Source organism: Uranotaenia lowii, chromosome 3 (assembly GCF_029784155.1).
Source record: "Uranotaenia lowii strain MFRU-FL chromosome 3, ASM2978415v1, whole genome shotgun sequence".
NCBI classification, from domain to species: domain Eukaryota; kingdom Metazoa; phylum Arthropoda; class Insecta; order Diptera; family Culicidae; genus Uranotaenia; species Uranotaenia lowii.
The window spans coordinates 191347077-191365514 of NC_073693.1; positions in this window are offsets into that span (position 1 = coordinate 191347077).

The window sequence follows — 18438 nt, forward strand, 5'->3', positions numbered from 1 at the left end:
CTCAGACTTTTCACCACCTACAATCTTTTCCACGAAGCTCCACTATGTGTATTACCAATAGCCACACTAAGGGAACTCCAAAGCGTTTTTCAAGTACACCACAAGCTACACAATCCAGTCTTCCACCACAATCAACAAATTCAGCAGCAGAATCACAGTTTTCTTACGAGGTCGAGAGGAAACCTGATGCTCAGAAGAATAAATACAAAGAAGATGAAAAAGTCCCATACTTCAGCAAAATACAACGCTCTTCCAGGATATCTGAAGATCACAACCAACAGAGCCAGCTTCACACGTTCAGTTAAAGCCTACTTCAAAACCAACCTAGCAAACTACCTAGCATGACGTGAGAATGAAACAACTGAATTGTGAACCAAGAAGCTAACTAGTTCGTTAAGACCCCCTTTACAGAGTGTAATCTCCCTGGGGGTCTTAGAAAAAACAATTTCCTCACCCAAAATTATCAAACCTGCCACTAATCGCAACAATACGACTTTTCTTAATATCCCTCCTCTGCTAGCTACCGCCGCCAACCACACCACAATTTTTTTTTAATAATGTTAATTTTGAAAAAATATCAAACATGATCAATAAATGTGAGGAGATTTGATGCCTTCGGGAGAGTGGTGCTGGAAGAGAGACCAACTCCCGGAATGTCATATTCGTGGCTTGCTCACCCTGCAAAAAAATACTTCCGAGACCCACAAAGAGATGCGACAATTGCTGGATGAATCCACTCGTCATGTAGAGAGCCTTAAATATCTGAAGCAGGAGTTCACGGGTATTTCCGAAGTGATGGTAGTGTACCTTTTGATCAGTGCGCTTGACCGAAATACGAGAAAGGCTTGGAAATCCCACCAGAAGCGAGGAGAACTTTCAAAATACGAACTGGCAGTTACTCTCAAAAGTCGCAGCCAAATCCTCGAAAATTGTGAAGCAAGTTACCCTTCAACAGGTTCTCAAATTAGGCCAAAGCCGCAACCATTCAACATCAATATCGAATATTCGGCCTACCGATAGTTGAGCTAACCCAAGCTACCAAAAGTTCACATTTGGCTGAAAAAATGTGTTACGGGAGCTTTATTTGACTCACGTCACTATAAAGTTACTCAAGAACTACCACCGACTTTCTTCTCATGACCTCTGGCTAAGTCTTCTTGACTTACGCTATAACCTCTAAACCAAGACCGCTGGCATTTTTAAGGTTAAACATCAGAGTTGTTTTTGACAGTTTTTTTGAAGATATCTTGCTAAAATTCGACCTAAATTGCTTGGCACCTGTTTTGACATGTATTGTCCCAGATTTCACAGAAACCCAATCTCTTGGATGATAAACGCCTTAGAAGCGACAAGTCATCTGGTGTCCTTTCATTTATTTGTGACATTTTGAAAATCTGAGAGACCCATACTTTATCTTTTAATGGGTATCATCTGGTTTAAAATAATCGACTCAAAAACATGAGGGGCATTAACATGGGAGAAATAGAAGGAAATTGAAAAACATCGCATTTGTTTTTTTAATTAAATTCTTCTATTGAGTTTAACCAAATATTCGTTTGTGAAGATGTATTATTGTCTGACGAAAATAATGTCCTACCGAAAACCATCAACTGATTTCGATTTCTATAATTGAGAACATTATGAAATTTGAAGTAGTTTTTATTAACGAAATGCACCGACCCATCGATTCGGTCTGGTTTGTTTCCAAAATCCATTTCTTACATTCGAGATTATTCAATTTACTATCAGTCACGAACAGATCCCTATTTCTTAACCTCATTCCCCACATTAGGGTAGAGAAGGAAAGCGCTCTTCCAAAAGCAAAACATCTCTCCCGTTATCAATTCGCACAGTAAACTTCAGCGAGAAAATGTTCGATTGTGAGCAGAAAAAAAATGTTTTCTCGGACGCTCGCAAGCAACCATTTCAACTAGTATTTTTTTACATATTCCATCTATTTTCACACTTAGGCGAATTTTTTCACTCCGAAAATCGCACTGGCGAAGGTTAGACGATTCGCAAGAAATAGGCGCCTCAGAATAAGGATTCTTTTTCTTTCATTTTCCTAGTTGATTGGATTTCCTGGACCCAAACTCCTGGCACGAAATATTCGATTTGGCTGACAAGTTTCCTCCTCTACTGGCAGCCTTCAGAAAACTGTCAAATGTAACGTCTACATGCAGATAATGTGACCTTCAACCGAATCATAACCTTTAATGTATTCCGGAAGACATTCGTAAATTTTGCTCGTTTCAAGGACCAACTTTATAATGGTCTATTTCCGAAATTTTGTATCCATAAGCCGACGATTTATTTTTTCTCCAGGTCCGAATTGCTCGGAATTTGCACTTGTTCTCAGTTCGATTATCTTGAAATCAATATCGTAAATAATATGTCCTGCCTGCTTGCCTTATGTAGGGTTTTGGTTTATGATGGAAGCCGTTTTTTATGGATGTGCCCGATCGTTTGGCCTCTTCTCTTCCGCTGCGGGATGTGGTGGAAAATATTCTCACCGGAAAGGCTTTCGATGATCCGTCCGATTTATGTTGGCGATAAGCAGGAGCATTCCAGGCGAAGTATTATCCATTTTTTGCTGCTCCTTCTGCTTTGGGGACAAGATTTGTGCTTGCTAAGAGGAGGAAAGCACATCTTTGTTTGAATTGGAATTTGAATATTTTGATTTATTCGTGAAACCTCACACACACAGCACCGAACAAATTGAAATTTAAACGACCCTTCAAAGCGTTTGATAATATCGAAGGACAATGTTGAAAATGAATTATATATGTTTTTTCAGTTCCAGTTTAAATCATAAAATTGTTGTTATTTATTTTATGAGTTGCCCAAATCAATATGATCAGACCAGGATTTCTTATTCAAGACTGCCGTACAAAACAAAAATGCAACACTATTGTTGACTACCCACGGGCGCTTTTTTATACTATTAAAGTTTATAGAAATCGTCATTCTTTATTAGAACGCCAATTCATATCAAAAATGAAGTCTCAGAAGCTCTAATAATAATATCAAATTAATATCAGCAAAAGTTCCTTTAGCGAAAAAATAAAAACAGAATACCGTCTCGTATGCAGTCCGATTATTCACCCTTACTTTTTAATCGAGAATCTTATTTTTTAAAACAGTCGAAATTTTCTCAACCGAGATGATCCTTCAGCTTGAATAGAACTTGAATGTTATTGTTTCGCCTAAGTTTTCGGAAAACACCTGCGGTATGACAAAGCATCCAGTAAATATATCCAGTGAATCAATTCGGGCAGAATTCACTGAAAATGCTCAAAGACGTACACAGATTCTTTAGCAGAGCAGGTACAGGTAACCTCCTGCGCTTATGATGAGATTTTTCATCCTTTCTTTATTTGGTGAGGGTGGTTTTTTTTTGTTAGGCTCGGAAATTGATCCGATTTTGAGGAAACTTTGGCCTAGAGCAAGAGCGCACCGACAAGGTTCCTTCAAAAAGCCACCTCCTAGGTTGATGTTAGAGTGACTAGATCATGATTATTTTCAATTTGCCCTAATGTTTTGGGAAACGTTTTAAGCTATTTAAAAGATAATCAATTAGAAATGAAAGAAATATTAAATTTTCAACAGTTTTTGTAATTCATATTAGAAACACATTTCTAATAACTGAAAAAAAAAACTTTAAACTAAATCAACACATGAAGGTTCTCAAAGAAATCAAAGCATTGAAACGTCGAAATTCATTATTCCATTTCTCAGGAACCACTACACCCAATTATATAAATTTAGTACCTTTAAGAAACTGATTTGTGTTGATTTCCGTTATTAAATTTATATCATTTAAGTTATGCTACTAAGTGTAATACACTCAAACTGGCAAACGAAAAAACGAGATAACTCCTTATTTGGTCCGCAATGTGTTAAGAAAGATCTTGTGAATTAGAATTTTCTCTACTTTCTACATGTTTTTTGGTTAAGAGTAAAAACCTTGTACCTATTAGCTTTACAATAAACACTCGTAATGATTCAATTTAAGATATTCGATTTCAGTTTTCGACCTGTAAAAAATGTAAAATTCAATTCGATCAAAACCAAAAATTACTGCAATTGGTGCCTTATGCGTTATGATATCACAAATATATCAAAAACTATAAACTTTCAAACGTTTCCATTTGATTTTTCATTCAAAACAAGCAAAGTTTGTTCAACTTGACCCTTTTTCTTAGTAGGGTGAAAATCGCAAAATCGTTCCTGAAGGGAATGTATAGTTAAAAGTAGCCTAAACGTGCTCTAGCTTTTTTCAGTTGATTATCCCGAATAACTACCTATATCGGAAAAAATATACGCGTAAAATTATCGTTAGTGAACATTCAAGCTCGTTCGATTGAAGTTTTGTTCGCGCGCGAGCCCTGAATTACAAAAAATTGTGTTTTTGTAACATCACCGCGTACCATACTGCCGCTTGTTATTGTTTATTAGAACGGTCCCTTCAGAAAGTAGCAAAATGTCGAAATCCACTCGTTCAACAACACCGTCAACTTTAATTGTTGAATCCGAATCGCAAGCTAAAAAGCGTTCTAGAGAGGACATCAATTTGGCTGGATCCGAAACCATCGGCAGTTTTGATGAGCTGTGGAGAAGAATCGAGGCAAAGATGAATGATTCCCATTCCCGACTCGAAGAAAAGATTGAAAACTGCCGCAGTGAACTTGTCAAAAGAATCGAAATCATCGAACAAGAGGTATCTACCTTCCAAAAAGAGTGTTTTACACAAATAACCTCACTTTATGCCGAGGTCAATAAGATTCGTGACGAATCTTTTTCAACAGCGGAAGCTTTGGAGCGACATGCTAAAAGTCGCGAAATCATCATTGCCGGAATCCCTTATGAAGACCAAGAAAATTTGATGGATATCTTCAAAAGCATCACCAAACATTTAAGCTACACTGTTTGTCCGTTAGTAGAGCTCAAGCGTCTTGCTAAGGCTCCGATCGTTCCCGGAACAACACCACTTATCCTGTGCGAATTTGCTATGAAAAATTCGATGTCTGAGTTCTACAGACGATATATCGTCCAACGTAACCTTTCGCTGCGTCATGTAGGATTCGATTCTGATAACCGCATCTACGTCAACGAGCACCTCACTCCACACGCTAGGGGAATTCGTACGGAGGCAATTAAACTTAAAAAAATTGGTCTCATCGAGAAGCTGAACACCAGAGAAGGTATCGTTCGTGTAAAAGTTGGTCATCAAGCCGAAAGCCATCGCAAATAAGGACCAACTTTCTTCAATCTGCAACAAAACCCTATCCAATTAAGATATTCTCTTCCTTCCCATCATCCTTTGTTTCCCATCCTTACGATCCTGTGATTCCACACCCCTCCTGAAAGTCTAAAAAATTAAAAAAAAAAAACCTTTCCTAGTATTCTCATTCTTCCTTCCACCATTCCTATGATTCCGATCCCTCGCTATCCCGTGACTCCTAGTCCCTCCTAAAAGTCATTTCTCATCGCCGCCGCGCATCATCGCCACGCATCATCGCCGCACAACGTAGTCATCATCATACGCCCGGAACTCGCCCTACTGTGCTGAGATCGAGAGGTACCCAAGAGCACCGCAACATCATCATCGTCTTCGTCATCGAGATATGCCGCTTAAGAGATCGAGATCCGCATCGACATTTTTCCCGAGAGACAACGATAACATCACCGTACCACTACCCGAGATCATCATCACCGCAACCGAATACCTGCATCGTCTGCTTGTGTGCCAGAATGCATTATCTACCTAGAACCTGCTGCTGCCCTGCCACGAAAGTCGAAGGAGATAGAAAGCCGATCTAACAAAGCCATGGAGACGGCTCGGAGAGCCACTCGTCATCGATTCCCGAAAGCAGTATGCCAAATGTACCTACTTCGTTTTATGCTGCCACGCCGCCAGTCTGAGAGTCATTCGTTTCAATGCTCTTCGAGCAACGATTATTTTTTCTCGGGATGACGGATCTCATCTCTCATCACGGAACTGCGTTGTCAACTGTATAGCCTCTGGCTGGATTCTGCTTGTAGTTCCCGTTTACTTGCGATCAACCATTGAAGCCTGTTGGATGCCTGTGGGGACTCGGATAGATGCTTGTTAGCTGTTGTTGTTGCTGCGTTGCTGATCTAATATTTGCTTCGAAATTTGGTATCGCCCACTCCTTGGATGCAATCAATACATGCCGAGATGCCTTCGTCGCTGCTGTACCCGAAAGCGCCTTCTAACTTTGCCAAGGTACTGTATTTGAAATTGATGGTTGGTCGAATCGATGACAGAGATTGCATCATTTGTTCATCGTTCGTATAGTATTCCTATTCACAATTTTTCCGTTCCGTAAGTATCTTAACTGAAATCAGTAGCCGAGACAAATGATTATCATGTATTCTTTTGAGTTGATTGTCGTTCCAAATATGTTTCTTCCTAGTGACCTCTTATTGGACTTTGATTTCATAACATTGCTTCCTCCTAATGGATAATGATTCAAATAGTAATACCTCGTCGAACAATGATATACCTACTGCTGTAGTCAATAGTGTTTTAGGCGACGATCTGTTAAATATTTGTCATATAAATGTGCAAAGCCTTTGCGCTCGTCAGCTCTAAAAATTCATTGAACTTAGAAATCTATTTATCAAAAGCAAATTGGACGTCATTTTTATGACCGAGACATGGCTTAGTGAAACCGTCAGTAATGATGTAATTACCATTGAGGGTTACAATTTGATACGAAACGATCGTAACAGGCGTGGAGGTGGTGTTTGCATTTATTATAGGAACAATCTCAAGTGTAGGGTTCTCGTGAAATCCGACAATAATGAAGCAAATTCCACTGAATTCATCCTCACAGATTTTTTTGTGAATGAAAGCAAACTCTTGTTCGGCCTTTATTACAATCCTCCTGAAAAAGACTGCTCCGATTTACTTTTTGCTCATACTGAACAGTTTTCTTTGACTTATAATTATACGTTCTTTATCGGTGACTTCAATACTGATCTTTTAAAACAAACCGGAAGAATTCAGAATTTCAAAGATTTCATGTGTTGCTCAAATATTAGCTGCGTCAACAAAGAACCTACTTTTTTCCATAATACCGGAAATTCCCTTCTCGATTTGTTTCTAACTGATTCTCCCAATGCTATTCACCGATTCAGTCAAATCTCTTTACCAGGTGTTTCTCACCACGATTTAATCTTTTCTTCATTGAATTTCCCTAAAATTGTAGAATCTGACGGCTTTTGGTTTCGAGATTATAAACAATTTGATGCAAATGCACTCCAAACTATTCTTTCCGAAACAAATTGGACCGGATTTCTCAGTATTGATGATCCAGATATTCTCGTTAGCCATTTCAATGCATTTTTGTTGGAAATCAACGAGTCGATTTTCCCTCTTAAATACAAAAAAACTCGTCGTAATGAATGGTTCAATCGCGAAATAAATCATGCTATTATTAATAGAAATCTGGCCTATAACACCTGGAAACATTCTAAGTCTGAAGAAGATAGAAATAAGTTTAAAATATTGCGTAACAGAGTTAACACCCTGATTTCTAAAGCGAAAACTTTACAAGATAAAAAACGTGTTAACCTTGATTTACCAGCCAAAACTTTCTGGAACAACTTGAAGAAGTTTGGATTGAAAAAATCTCCAAGTAACTCTGGGGTTTCTAATTTTAGCGCTGATGAGATTAACAATTATTTCACAACTAATTTTACTAGTTCAGACGTTGAACAGTTTAATAGTCCTTATAATCCACACGGTTTTAAATTTAAAGACTTTGAAAACTATGAAATCATAAACGCTGTTATTTCAATACAATCCAATGCATTGGGAATGGATGAAATCCCAATCAAGCTTATTAAAGTTGTTTTACCGCACATCTTACCTGCTCTCAAACATATTTTTAATACAATTATAAGAACATCTAAATTTCCTTTTCAATGGAAAGTATCAAAAGTTATTCCAATTCCAAAAAAAGCCAAATCGCATGACTTATCAAACTTGAGACCAATAAGCATTTTAAGTACAATTTCAAAAATTTTCGAAAAAATTATCAAATGTCAAATAACAGAATTTCTAAATCAAAATAACATTTTATATGAATTTCAATCGGGTTTTCGTTCTTCTCACAGTACTGAAACTGCGTTGATGAAGGTTCATAACGATATTGCCTATGCCTTAGATAACAAAGGAATAGTTGTACTTCTTATGATAGACTTTGCCAAAGCTTTCGACCGTGTATCACATGCTAAATTCATAAATAAGTTAATATCTAAATATAATTTTTCAAGATCAGCAGTTGATTTAGTGCGTTCATATCTACAAGGTCGTCATCAAACTGTTTTATTTGATGGTTGCTATTCTGAGCTTGCTCCAATCGAATCAGGAGTTCCTCAGGGATCAATTTTGGGACCTCTATTCTTTTCGCTTTTCATTAACGATCTTCCTGCTGTTCTACAGTACTGTTCGGTGCATCTTTTCGCAGATGATGTCCAAATATATTTCTGCGACAAACGAACCTCAAACTTAAGTGACTTTTTTCATAAAATAAATCATGATCTTAATCAGCTTCTCGGATGGTCAAACGCCAACCTTTTACCAATCAACCCCTCAAAAACAAAAGCTTTGTTCTTTGGAAGACAACAATCCTCCTGTAATTATCCACAACTTGTTATGAATGGTACTGCTATACATTTTGTCGACTACGCTGAAAACCTGGGCGTTATTTTCGACCGCGATCTCACATGGAATCGTCAGGTTAATGCTCAATGCTGCAAAATTTATGGCTCTATTAAAAGACTTAACTTAACAACAAGCCATCTGGATGTTTCTACAAAACTAAGATTATTCAAGGCCTACGTTTTTCCTTTGTTCATTTATAGTGATTTCATTCACTCAAACGCATCGGAGAGATCTATTCACAAGTTACGAGTTGCTCTGAATTCATGTGTGCGATATGTCTTCAACTTATCTCGTTTTTCTCGAGTTTCCCACTTACATAAATTTCTTATTGGATGTTCTTTCGATAATTTCTTTAAGTACCGATCATGCATGATAATTCATAGAATTCTCAACTCTGGAAAGCCACACTATCTGAAATCCCTGCTCATTCCGCTTAGAAATTCACGCACTAGAAATATCCTTATTCCATCTCATAGTTCATCATATTATGGTAAATCATTTTTCGTTCGGGGTATTGTTAATTGGAACAATCTTCCAACTCATTTAAAACTTTTAAATAAGAAATCAGAGTTCAAAAGGGGTCTACTAGAGGAATACATAGAGTAAAACGACAAAGATAGAGTTAAAAGCGAACAAGGAACGATTAGTTTTAAGTAATCTACATCAAGAAGTCAACCACATTGTAACAATTTAAAAGATATTGTAATCTTACGTTACATAAATAAAAATACAATAATAATAATAATAATATTTGTAAAATTAAATTAAAGTGGTGATATCAAAAAATTTTCTGCCTACATCAATTTGATGTCCCATCTACCTTAAAACTTTTGATGTAAAGGGTGATACGGTCAAAATTTGGTCAATATCAACTTGCCGTATTTCTTTAAATTTCGCATTTAAAAAAAACCTGAACACCCCACGTTTTAAAGGTGTGTGTGTAGAATGTTGCTCCTATTTTGATTTTGGAATTCACTCTTCTGTTTTCAAAATGCCGTCCAAGGAAGAAGAGCAGCGTATCAAAATGTTGCTCACGCATCGCGAAAATCCGAGCTACTCGCACGCAAAGCTGTCAAAATCGCCAAAAGTTGCCAAATCAACCGTTACAAATGTAATTAAAGTGTTTGGGGAACGTTTGTCGACAGCCAGGAAGTCTGGATCGGGGGGAAATCGAAAACCGGAAGCCACTGAGACGACAAAGAGAGTTGCCGGTAGGTTCAAGCGAAACCCTAACCTCTCTCTCCGAGATGCCGCAAATAAGCTGAGTGTATCGTCTACAACCGTGCATCGAGCCAAAAAACGAGCCGGACTATCGATTTACAAGAAGGTAGTGACTCCAAATCGCGATGATAAACAAAATACGACGGCCAAAGCGCGATCCCGGAGGCTGTACACGACGATGCTGACGAAGTTTGACTGCGTGGTAATGGACGACGAAACCTACTTCAAAGCCGACTACAAGCAGCTTCCGGGACAGGAGTTTTATACGGCAAAAGGAAGGGGAAAGGTAGCAGATATTTTCAAGCACATTTAATGTCAAAGTTCGCGCAGAAATATATTGTTTGGCAAGCCATCTGTACCTGTGGTGTGAAAAGCAGCATTTTCATGGCTTCCGGGACTGTCAACCAAGAAATTTACGTGAAAGAGTGTTTGAATAACCGTCTGCTGCCTTTCCTGAAGAAACACGGTTGTTTTGTACTGTTTTGGCAGGATTTGGCATCTTGCCATTACGGTAAAAAGGCCATGGAGTGGTAAGCCGCTAACAACGTGCAGGTGGTTCTCAAGGACAAGAACCCTCCCAACACGCCAGAGCTCCGCCCAATTGAGAAATACTGGGCTATTGTCAAGCGGAACCTAAAGAAGACCAAAAAAACAGCTAAGGACGAGCAGCAGTTCGAAGCAAACTGGCTTTCTGCGGCGAAGAAAGTGGACAAGGTGGCTGTACAAAATCTGATGGCAGGAGTTATGCGTAAGGCCCGGCAATTCGGATTTGGAAAAGCGGAAGCCTAACTGAATATTTTTCCTGAATTTTATACTAATTAAACTTGAAAAAGAAATTTAATTCGATTTTTTAAATGAACGATTTCACAGATTTACTAGCGTTTTCTCTTGACCAAATTTTGACCGTATCACCCTTTATTTCCCACCAAGAAAAAGAATTCATGAAATTCTCAGATGTCATTTTTTTTAAATCGACTTTAAGTTTTTAGTTTGCATTTTTTTTTTCAGTGTAGTATTTCCACTTACTTTTACCATCAATTATTTCAATCGAAGCTCTTTTTTTATTCGAAATCAGACCAAACAATTCGATGAAGCAGTTTTTTAATTAAAGGTTGGAAGTCTGCACTGAAAAAATAAATTACAAGATTTTAAAAAAGATCATGAAAAAGTTTTTGTTCTAAAAACTTGTTTCCCTTTAATATGCACAAGTTGAGATTTATGATTTATTGTAGGCCTTATTAATACCCGGCTTGGAAACAAATTTCATCAAACTCTGTGAAGGCATATTCTTCTCAGTGTAAGATTTAAAAAAAATCTTAAAAACACTTTCATGAACCACATTTGTGTAGGAATTGAAATTTTCCTGCTAAAAATGTTTATAAAAGTTTGACCCTTTTGAAATGTTAGTCTAAATGTTTTTTGGGAGAACTAAGTGTGCCAAGTTGCTTTACTAGGTAAGATCTTTATGCCCACAAAGTTTCATTCAATTCTGAGAGGGTCATGCCAACTTAGTGTCGATTTGGCGCGAAATTCGTCAATAGAGGTTTCATAAAATTATAACAAAATGATGATGACATAGTTTTTTAGAGCAAGTTCACTGGTTGAGATGGAGTTGGGAATTTCGAAGGTTTACAACACATCACAACACATTTGCCGTCCACCGGTGTTGGAAAAATCTTATATTCGAACAGTTTCGCGTTGCAAAATTTGTATCGTATAACACTTTTTGGCTGAGGGTGATAGAAAAACACGATGTTTTGCAACACCGAACCGAGTGATAGAGTCGGCGTTGCAATACTGCATTCGTGCATGAAACGCTTCGGTGCTGCCATCTATCTTATGCTCAAAAAGTCAAAACCTCAATTGAGGGGAAAATAAAGGAAATTGAGCAATTTCAGGGTTTTAACATAAAGTGAAATTTTCTTTTTTTAAAAAAAAATTTATCACATGAATTGATACGAATTGCAATGAAGTTAATAAACTCTTTAAAACTTACAGCCAACTTTTTTCATGCCCTTGCCAATCGAATACATTTTGAGGCGCAGAGATGCCAAATAGCTGGGTGAATAAATAAATTCTGTTTGTTTTGTTTGAGCGATTTTCGGGAGTAGGAAATTGTTTCGCTTTTTTATTTGAAAAAGATATTCCGTCGGAATGTCCGGTAACAAGTTCGGAACGCCGTCGTTAATGGATCCATCATCTTTAGAAAACGGAACCCTCGCTGTTAATTCGACAAGTGTCAATCAGATCAAACGTAGGCGTCGTATCGGAAGTAAAATTTGGCTTGTGTCTGAAATACCTATACTTTTTATTTGTAACATACTTAATTATCACTTTGAAAATTAAAGTTTTAGGAAGAGTTCAAAAACTTGATCAACTCGTGTAATCAAATGCACTCTAATACAAAACTCCTAATTCTGCAGAATACAGTTTAATATTGGAATGCATTATAACTTAAACAATACTTATTTATATGGGAGAGTGGGGAATCATGGGCCACTTTTTTTCGTTGTTCCATAACTTCTTTATTATAAAAGATAAAATGAAAATAAAAAATGATATGGTTTTCTACATTTTCAAGGTATCATAAGGTATTTTTTCAAAATTTTTAATAAGTTATTTTCCCAAAATTCTGACTAATTTAAAAAAAGCAATATTTTTAGGATTTTGAAAAATGGTGTGGAATCGTGGGCCACCAAATCCAAATTGACCAAATAACATGCAAAATTTATGATTTGACCCAAAACTGCGATTTCCTAATTCATTTCGTTATTTTAAGGGGATTTCAGATGATGAAATAAAAAAGAGAGCTGTGTATGATCGCATAGATTCCAAAACCTGGCTCGCGAACGTTTTGGCAAAATTTCTTATATGGGATGGACAAAATATTTTCATAACTCTTCATTTGGCATAAGAAAACTTTACAGATGGGTAAAACTTATTTTAAGTTCTGAATGTGTATAAAATCATAAAAATATAGGTGGTTCAAGATGTGTGGCCCACGATTCCCCACAAGCTATGATTTGCAAATTGGTTGCGTTAGTGTGACTTTTTGATGTTTCATCAAAAATTCCTTTTCCATGTGAAAGATCATGACAAAACTAAGATCATAAGCGTATGAGCATATTTTTGTTATGCACTTTAGGTTCCCCATCGATGAAATTAGCGGGTGTTTTTTTAATTATGTAAGTAAATTTTTCTAACTTTTTTTAGCTTGATAAATAAAAGAAGCATATGAGGCGTATTTCAGTCAACAACATATAGGAACATATGCTCACGCAAAGCGACGTCGATGACAGTTGGTTTGAGATTTTTATCTCAACACACATCAGAGATATTAAAAGTGTTTCCCCATGGCCCACGATACCCCACTCTCCCCTACATATAAATAATAAAATTTCCATATTGACACTACTATTTCAAGTTGATGATCAAGTAAAATGAATTTGATTTCAATTTTCAAACGGTGAATTCAAAATACAAAAAAAATCAGTAAAATTACTGAAAAGCAAATTCTCTTGGCATCGCTGGTTGCTTTCGATTTTATACCTTCGTATTCTATCACACCGGTGGACGGCCAACATTTTTGGTCTATATTTCACGATAGAAAAATTCCCATCTGTGCTACAGACGTCAAAATTCCTACCACTTTTTCCCAACACCATTGGACTTGCTCTTACATCTTGAGCTAGTTCATTGGTGATTTTGATTTTCCCTAGGGGATTCACAGTACTTTCTACCGATTGGCTAACAGCAAGTCTTAAAAGTTACCTGTCTGGGGTAAAATGCGACAAAAATCGAATCCAAATGAGACCTCATAAATCTTGGTTTCCATACGCTGAAAAAATTCATCCATCCAAATTATTTATTTCCATGATTCCAGCTAGTAGAACTTTTTTGTAGTATTTTTTACCCCTGAATGTATGCAGCACAATTGAACAGCTTTATTGACTTAAAAATGCAAAATTTAATGCAAACGATACTAAAAATGACTGTAATTGGTGTTTTAAATCATGCACTATGAACTTTATGGCATTGCACATTTACTAAAAATTATAAAATTTGTTTCAAGTTACCCTTTTCCAAGTAAGGTATAAATGGAAAGCTTTCAGAAAATTAAAAATTACTGAAGAAACTAATATGTTTTTCTGACTACGTCAATTTGATGTTCTATCAACCGGAAAACTTTTGATGGATAAACCGTATGGTTATCTGTGGACTTCAAAAAAACAATTTGGTTTGCATTTTCTGCGTCATTCTTCGGCAGATGAGTTAATTTGTTTTCAATCCTATTATAAGTTCATGGAAGGCAGTTAATTGGTAAAAACACAATTTCTATTTTTTTCATGTTGATGTCTTTTAAACTACATCATTTTCTAGAGGAAGAATGACCAAGCTGGTTAAAATCCTCTATAAATAAACAAAATAGAATAGAATAGAATAGAATAGAATAGAATAGAATATCATTTTAATTTAAATTTTTCCATGTTACAAAATTTTTCATAATAGGTTATAAGCACAAAAAATTGGTAAATGAATTGAATACTTTTTTTCAAGTTTCAGCTTTGAGGATTTATAGATGCAACGTAATGTTACCAGATCATTCTGTTCAAGAAATCATTGAATAACATAAACATTATAATTGAAAAACAAATTGTTCTGCAATGCAATTCAAGAATTTAGAAAGATAAAAATTCCACGACCTACCCCCAGGCGTTTTAAAAGTTGATTCACAGCTGGCATACTGAATATGTTTCAACGTAAAATTAAAGAAATCCACCATCTCTGGTCAATAAATTTCAAAATTTAAGCCACGCTACTCTCGAGCGTTGACTACAAAACCTCCGCTGAAATGTGAAACTTTCGCAATTTGACTAGCATTCACAAACACTCCTACACGCGTTAGCGAAAAACGAGCACGGTGCAGCAACCTTTCTGCCTAAAAATTTTTTGCTATCTGCCTGTTTCGGTTTTAGGAAACTCTAAACTTTTTGCAACACGTTCCAAATCGGTTGGGGATGCTTCACTCTGGTATTTTCTGTGGGGTAGGAAAAAAAACTTGGAATTTAACTTTGCAATAAGCCTACACGATGCGATAGGGCGCTAGGGTTATCATTGCAGTGATAAAAAAAGCTGCGGTTTGAAAGGAAACTAAGTTTTAGTATTGGATAAAATTGGAGATGTTCATCAATTTTAAATAAATAAATTAATATAAAACAAGTTGTTTAATTTATGGATTCTAGTAAGTAGATGTTCATAAAAATCACAATAAACATAAACTGAGGTGACAATCATTCAGAACATTTCACATTAAAAAAATGCCAAACTTTTAAATCTAATTTTTGTCCTCCCTTTTAGTGATTTTAACTATCCTGTAACATACGATCCAAGTTTATTACCGGCAGTTATTTTTCATTGCCAACCCTAAGCGCCATCCTTGATTGCAGCTTGTACTTTCGAGTTTAAGCGAAAATTAAAACAACTCTGCTAAAGAAACAACCGCCCGATTTCACCATTCGCTGGCCCACACACATCAGAAGCGCTTTTTAATGATCCTCCCACGTTAATTAGATTTTGATCCCGTAGCCTTTGACACGCTATCCCTACGGCTTTTCGGGCAATTATCTTTAGCGCTTTTTGAATACCTACCTAGGATAGGTCTTTATGATTCGTAGTTTTTCTCGGAAAAGATAAAGATGAGAGATTTCCCATTTTCGAGTTTAGGCAGCTATTTCAGCTGGCTTCTAAGAATGGATTCAAAAAATGGTTTCAAAACCTATGGATTTAAAGAACCATTAGAAGAGAAAAATCAATTAGATTCTCGAATTTCAAAGATGAGCTTAAGCTTCAACCTATCCTCTTCCCAGAATTAATTGCCCATTCAATCGTTTTTTTTGCGCTTCTGTTGGTTTCATTCAAAATCTTTAATTAGGGAAGTTTCGAACTTTCCCTACCACATCGAGAAAATAAACAATCTATCTTACATCCCGCACCAAACTGCAAAAAAAAAGAAATTACTCAGCACCAATCATGGCTAACAATAAAGTCTCCACTAATGGCTTTATCCAAGAAACAACAGTTTCCAATTTCAGAAGATCGATAATTACTCTGGCGCTTTTTTTGTGCTCACTCCCACTTCCATAGAAAGGAAGAATTGAACCGGTAGCAACATTTGCTGAATCCCGCCAATAATGGTTGCAAAAGTTAGCCTACCTTCAGGTTCGACGAACAATAGAAGCGGGTGGGTTATGTGCTCGAATAAGATGCATGAATGACCCGCTGATGGTTCCCCTGATCAGTTGGGATGATTTGTCTTAAAATAGCGATTCTGATTGAAATGGAAATCCCTAGCAATCATGAGATTTCAATAATTTTGACCGTACACATTTACACTCATGGATAAAACTAATATAAATTTAACAAGACATGTCTTATGAGTCGCTTTTTTCGTTCAAAATAATTGTCAATATGACTCTTATGAATTTTCAAATTCAGGAAATTTACAATTCCCGGGAAAGTTGAAAATTTGCCCTTTCAAATGCATATGTTCCTGTTTTCAATCGTTATCAACCTTCAGAGATGTTGCTGTCTGAATGCATACCTTTTTGGCTTTCTTACAGAAAGGCATAGGGAACGGTCAGTTGGGGATATCATTAATTAAGGGTCCAAGACCCCACTTTATAGGTACCAATCGACTCAGCTCGACGAGTTACGATGATGTCCGGGAATTTGTATGTTCCATAAAAACGTTCTTAACACATTAACTCCTATTCTAGGTTTCACGATTTTGATGAATTTAGTATCAAAAAATTGCATTTTTTTTTCCTGTAGGACTTATTTCAAAACCAAAAAAAAAACAAAATTGTTTAAAATTTTTCTATTCCATAGAACATATCATGCTTACGTTGGCTCCAAAAAAGGTAGCCATTTGCTCAGCAGCAGTAGCCAGCAATTGCTAAATTAATTACAAAGGCGATCAAAAATTTGACAAAAATTTCATAAAACAGCAGAGAATCGATCCCACGCCATCTAGCATGAGAGTTTAGGAGGTTAACCCCTTGACCACTAGTGAGCGTCGAGATATGTGGCTCTCAAACTTTAACAGTTTGAATTATTTGGATTATAAATGAACTCGTTGAATATAAGTTCGTTTATCCTCCAAAAAACGTACTGGGCACCTTTTTTTATATTGAGTTTAGTAATTTTTGCTATCGATTTTCTTTAATCATAATCTTTTTTATAGATTAATAATAAATAATTCAGAAATAAGGAATCCATTATTGTGTCATTTATTTCCAAAGATAATTGACACTCTGTAAGAAAGCCTCCAATCCACTGATAAGTGTATTAAATCGGGTTTTTTTCAATAAAATTACTCGAAACTAAAGTACAAAAAGTAAAATATAGAGCTTTGATGTCTTCTACATTTTTTTTAATTGGATTACCTACAACTTTTATGAAGGCGTCACTGTAATTAGATGAAAAACTAAAGGGAAAGAAAAATTATCTCCCATTTTGAGTGAATTGAATGAGAAAAAACTGACAGCAAACATGCGCATTTCAAAATAATGAAACTTCGTAGAACACCCCGAATAGCCAAGACCGCGGCATTACAACGATGAAACATTGATTTTCCATTTAAACAATGAAATTCAATGTAAGATCCAGAATTTAGGATCTAGATTCTAGATCCCTTCTGAAAGTGAAACTTGTGCTGGAATGTGAAATCACTATGAACATGACAATAACCGTTAGAACTAAAGTAAATACATCATACTTCATTGTATGGGAAATCGCCATTTTTTTCATGGTCACGTACCGCGTACCAATACCCCTTTTTCATGGTTAACGATGAAATGATTGGTCGAAAACTATGAACTGCAATGTGCATTCAAGGTATTGTGGACAATAATAACCATTGTATCAACCATACAATATTTGGTCTGTGAATTTTAAATCATGGTTTTTTCATGGTGCAATACTATTCGGGATATCATTGAGCTATTTTAACTTCTAAGAGCACCTGAAACCGTGGTCTATTCTTGGTCTAATTTATACAAGAATTGGAACAAAGAAATAAGATCCAATCCAGTGAAAATACTGGCAATGCCACTCGTGTTACATTAACTGTCAGCAGGTTTAGAACTCCGTCAAATTGGATCCAAATATCATCAATTTCGGATCAATCCTTATATCAGTTCTAAAAAAAGTTTAGTTGAAACTGGTATAATGGTCCACCAGTGCGGTTGCTTGTTCGGAATTTGAGTCGAAACCGGCTGTTTGGACCACGGATACAGGTGCTCTAGGCCTTTAACAATCCATGATCCCGTTTTCCGAGTTTTAAATAATACAACTAACATCACTGTTGGTGCCACCCGAAATATTGTATGACTACATCAGAGGTGCCAGGTGTCCTGAGAAATCAGGATTCGTCCTGATTTTCGAAAGGCCGTTCTGATTTTTTAAATTGTCCTGATTTGTCCAGATTTTTCAAAATGGTTTTCAAAATGTACTGCATT